Source organism: Nelumbo lutea, chromosome 3 (assembly GCF_056320005.1).
Source record: "Nelumbo lutea isolate HS-2025 chromosome 3, American lotus-T2T, whole genome shotgun sequence".
NCBI lineage: Eukaryota > Viridiplantae > Streptophyta > Magnoliopsida > Proteales > Nelumbonaceae > Nelumbo > Nelumbo lutea.
Window position 1 is genome coordinate 63,775,975 of NC_142686.1, and position 6,000 is coordinate 63,781,974.

A 6,000-nucleotide genomic window follows, 5' to 3' on the forward strand; every position below is an offset into this window, starting at 1 on the left:
TGGTCCATTGATGAGATGATCATGTGTTAATATAAATGGATATAGGTTTTACAAGTTTTAAATTTATTTGGATCAATTGTGTATGTGATGTGTTGAATGGATACTTAACTTATGTGGCTCTCTGCGTTAATATAAATGGATAATTTGGTCCATTGATGAGATGATCATGTGTTAATATAAATGGATATGCGTTTTACAAGTTTTAAATTTATTTGGATCAATTGTGTATGTGATGTGTTGAATGGATAATTAATTTATGTGGCTCTCTGCGAACATCATGGTTAAATACACTTTATTACCATGATGCCCATAGATCATTGCATGATCTCCTTTTTTCAATAGGCCCCCTAAATTGCTTCATCCCCAAGAGGAACCTCATGGGAACCCTAGCCCATTAAGGGCCAATTTGAATATAACTTTATGAAAGTCAGTGGGAGCCACTATGGTATGATATAAATCTGACCTAGGGACTGATATATATGTTCCCTCCTGATTAATATAAGTGCAATGAGATAGGGAATATCACAGGATGATTTCTCTAAAGAACTTCTGACATTAGCATGAAAACGGGCTGAATTGGTGGGTGGAGATGCACCATATAATTGGGCTATCCATTTCATTGAGATAGTCAGTGGGATTGCTTCATGAGATGATGGGGCATCATAGACTAGTGGGAGGGGTCTATCCTAAAATGAAAGGCTCTTCCACAGTACCTTGGGGCTCCCGATATGATGGGTCTGCACTTACTAGTTAGAAACGTTTAACCTAAAATGGCAATGAACCTTGTTTGATGGAGGCCAAAAGTAAAGCTCATTGGATGGGTGGATATGTGATCCTTCACAGAAAGAGGTGGGATTATGCAGCTAAAACAATTGGCCCCATGCACCTATGTGATTTCCCATATTTTTAAGGACATGAATTGTGTCATTGTCACTGAGATAGGAGGGAAATCTCAGAGATGAACAAATGGAGATGGAACATAGATAAAAGTCCATTCTATGAAAAATAACATGAAACAATATTATGGTCGTGGACTAATTATTCATGCCTTTATCAGAAATGACAAATAAATAGTTCGCTAAATTGTTAGATGACAACAAACTTAAAGGACCCGACTATGTAGACTGGTATTATAACCTAAATCTAGTGTTCACATCCAAGAGATTGGACAAGGTTGCCAAAATCGTAGCACTGGAACATCCGGGTGATAGGGCTTCTGAAGCAAATAGGAGGGAATATCTGGAATGGGAAGAGAAAAATTCTCTTACCCAGTGTTATGTCATAGCCTCTGTGGACAATTCTATCCAGGGACAATTTGACAAAATTGATATCTGCAAAGATATTCTAGATAGTCTGAAAACAATGTATGAGGAGCAGAATCATTCTACAAGATAGAAGGTCCTCAAAATATTAATGACCACGAGGATGACCGAAAGCCAACCAGTTCATGACCATGTCATGCAGATGATAGGTTACAGAAATGAATTGGAAGATTTTGGCTCCCAACTTGATGATGACACCAAGACTGATGCCGTCCTGAACTCTCTACCCTCATACTTCAATTAGTTTGTCATGAACTACAACATGAACAAGATAAAAGTTGCCTTGTAGGAGCTCAATAATATGTTGCAGAGAGCTGAATAACTGATCAAGAAGGACAAGCTGGTAGCCATGCTTATTGAAGGTGGCAAATTTGACAAGAAAAGGAGGAAGGGTAAGAAAAGGCCTTAGAAAAAGGGAGGCAAACTAAAGAAGCAAAATAGAGATAAGTCTTCAGCTGAATGTCACTTCTACAAGCAAACTGGGCACTGGAAGAGGAATTTTCCTTAGTATTTGGAATCCCGCAAGAACAGAGAGGATAATTTCAAATCTCTTGCAATAGAGTCCAATACGTTGGTCACTTCTACATCTGGGTGTATTGACTTTAGGGCTTCCACTCTTGCATGTAATACATTGTAGGGGTTCAAGGAAAGAAGAAGGCTAAACAATGACGAGGATATGCTTTACTTAGGGATAACTGCAGCTGTTATGGCTACTGCTATAGGAATAGTAAATTTGGTTTTTAGAGAAGGTGTTGCTACATTAAAAGATTGTCTTTATGTACCATTACTTGAAGAAATTTGATTTCAGTTTCCAAACTATGTAAGGATGATTATTATTTTTTATTTAGTAATAAGATTACAATCAAATTGATTAACAAATTCCTTACTCATGGAGAACTTGAGAATGGTTTTTATGTTCTCCATCATTCTCTAGAAACAAATGTAACTAAAACTGTGTTGGAGCACATCCCCAAGAAAAGAACACGTGTTATAGTTAATCCCACGTACCTATGGCATTACTGACTTAGCCATATAAATATAGAACATATCACAAGATTGGTGAATGATGGTTCTCTAGATTTTCTAACTGTGGAAGATCTACCAACTTGTGAGCATTGCCTCCAAGGTAAGATGACAAAAAGGCCATTTATAGGTAAGCCTGAAAGATCAACAAATACACTTGACCTTATACATACAGATGTATGTGGTCCCATAAATATTAGGACATGGAACCAGAAGGGATGGGAGATCAATCATATGGATGGCCGAACCTTGCAGGAAGGTTGGGCGAAATTTCAAAAATTTCTTTACTACCACTCGGGAACCCTTTTCCCAATTTAGAAAACTGCATTTTTAAGGTTCGTTCTTGTAACCAAACTGGACCAAATCTGAAACCAAGATTAGGGAGGGATATACTTGATACGAAATCCATGCAAGAACGCTCCTCCCAACATAGGTGTTCACGCCCAAAGAGAGTACCAAATTCTCACTCCACTAAAGATGACATAGATTAGGGTGAGGTAGGACCAACAGGTACTTCTTCACCAAGAACTAGTGATTCTTTAGCAAGAATCGAATGGGACAATGAGCAAAGGTTCTAAAGTGCTTCTTCTGGCAATAAACAATGTCAAGATCAAATCTTGGTCCAATCCAAGAACTGGAGATCGAACAGGGTAGGGCGACAAGAGCAGGAAAAAAAAGAGCAGAAGGCAAGAGTAGTCTAACTATGTTGTCTTCTCTCTGTATTCAACGAATGTCTCTTTGGAGGTTCGCTCTGCTCTCTTATTTATAGTCTTAAAGAGAAAAATTCCTAATCCCATTAGGAGTTTCCTAATCCAATTTTTTTTTTTTTTTGGATCTGGACTCTTCAATGATAAGGATAATCCCTTATTTTATCTACATATAAAGATCTTCTCCCCCTTATCTTATCTTATCTACTGATCCAAATCCCTTTAAGACCACTGATCCAAATCCTTATCTTATCTTATCTACTGATCCAAATCCCAGATCCGCCCCTATTTATGTAATCTAATTAATCCAGTTCGAAATTGGCTTTTAGGCCCATTATGCTTTCAGGCTCACTTCCACTTTAATGCTGGCTAGCTTGGCTCTCCTTGTAAGGCGTGGAACCCTATCATTGATCTACACATCAGCCACATGGGTTCAGCCTAGCCTTTGTTACAAGGCCTGGCCAACTTCATTGCTGAATGCAGTGAACCCCTGAGTCCATCACTATGGGCTCTTAATGGGCCCAATATTTACACTAAATGGTCCTTGGGTCCAACCATCTTATGAAGGCCCAAGGACTGTGGGCAGATTCTAGATTAGCTCATCAGGTATAATCATCAATGGTCTTAAACTTAATCTCTCAACCCATAATGATCAAACATTGCCAAACAAGAGAGGACCTCTCCTTCGGCTGCAAGGTGCAGTGCTGCAGTCTCTACTCACATGGATCTCGGGAATTAAAACCTTTTGCAAACATTTTGAAACCATAATATATATGTATATCTCTATATAAATATATTTTTCAAAAACAAATTCCAATGGTTGAAACCAATTACCGGCAGTTTAGGTTTCCATAAGAGAGAGTGCATCCCTGATCATTCACTGTGTCCGACAAAGGGGTTGATCATGCCACTATGATCACCCACTCAGATGAATTCTCAGACTGTCCCAACATACCTAGGTTTTCACCCCCTCTAAGGATCTCACTGATTGGCATATCAAAGACATTCCAATCCGACACTTAGTGCAGTATCATAATTGAGTCTAGGGGATAGGTGTAACATTCCAATTTTGTCCATCTATCTCCAAGGTCCAAGGAAATACTGGAATTTTTGTCTGGTTCAGGGTTTCAAGAAAATCCACACTGCATGTACCTCAGTTCTCACCCTGGTAGCTGAGACAAGCCACCCTAACCAACTTGGTTGTACACTAGTGTCAGCCTTGGCGGGATAAATCTCCCCAAACCTATCCAATGGCTATGAAGATTCTAAACTAACATGAGTATCATCTGTGTCCAGTTTAAGGGTATTACATAGAAACACACCATAATAACATGAATGAAATATGTACTTTATTCATTTATAATAAATGTCATAATATACATCATGCTTATTGGAGCTAAGGGCATACATTGTCTAACAGCTCCCACTTGCACTTAGGTCCAATCGGGTATAAGCCAGAGTGTTAGACAGTTGTATGCCCTTAGCTCCAATCAGATTGATGTACTTATGGCATTTATTGTAAATGAATAAAGTACATATTTGATTCATGCTATAGTTGTGTGTTTCTGTGTAATACCCTTAAATTGGACACTTAATGAGACTCGTGTTAGTTTAAAATGTTCATAGCCGTTGGATAAGTCTAGGGAAATTTATCTTGCTAAGGCTGACACTAGTGTGTCACCAAGTGTTGGGGTGGCCTGTCTCAGTTGCCAGGGTGAGACCCGAAGTACATGCAGTGTAGGTTTACTTGAAACCCTGAACCATACCAGATTTCCAGTATTATCCTGGACCATGGCGATTAGTGGGCAAAACTAGAAAGTTAAACCTGACCCCAAGACTCGATTATGGTACTGCACTAGGTGTCAGATTGGGTTGTTTTTGATATGCCAATCAGTGAGATCCTTAGAGGGGGTCAAAACCTACGTATGTTGGGACAGTCCAAGAATTCATCTAAGTGGGTGATCATAGTGACTATGGCTGTATTTCATTATATGAAATACAATTCTACAGTTCCTATGGTTGTAGTTGCAATGCTTGCAGAAGTCCCCAAGTAAAGAATCACTTCACTGTCAATCAGTCTTCTTCTTGTCTTGAACCTTTGCAATGTGTAACATGCATGAGTAGAAGCCCCGGAGCCAATACACCAAGAAGAAGAAGTCACCAACATTTTGGTTTCTATGACAAATCATTCGAAATTACTTTGTTTCTTGGTCTCTAGGTACTGAGGACAGTTCCTCTTCCAGTGGTCGGTCTGTTTGCAAAAGTGGAAAGCATCTGATGCCTTGTCATTCCTATACTTTTTTAGCTTGCTAGTTTTCTTCTGAGGTTTCTTCTTTGCTTTCCTCTTCTTCTTGCCCAATTTTCCACCTTCAACAAGCATGGCAATGGGCTCATCCTTCTTTATCAGTTCCTCAATCATCTGCAACATATTGCCGAGTTCCTAGAGGCTAACATTTAGCTTGTTCATATTGTAATTCATTATGAACTGATTGAAGGAAGGAGGCAAAGAGTTCAAGATGGCATCAATTTTGGTGACATGCTCTAGCCCAGATCCAATATCCTCCAGTTCATTGATGTACCCCATCATCTTAAGACAATGGTCATGAACTAGCTGGTTCTTGGACATTTGTGCGGTCATAAACTGTTTTAGGACCTTCTGATGAGTTGAGCGATTATGCTCCTCATACATTGTCCTTAAACTATCCAAGATGTCTTTGGACACTTTGATCTGATTGAATTACCACTATATCTAGTTGTCTAAGGAGGCTATGATATAGTACCGAGCAAGAGAGTTTTTCCCTTTCCATTCTTGATATTCCCTCATGTGGGCCTCAGAAGCCCTATCACCCAGACGATCCAGAGTAGGGTTCTTAGCAACCTTGTCCAATTACTCGAATGTCAAAACCAGCATAAGGTTATGATACCAGTCAGCATAATTTGGGCCCTTA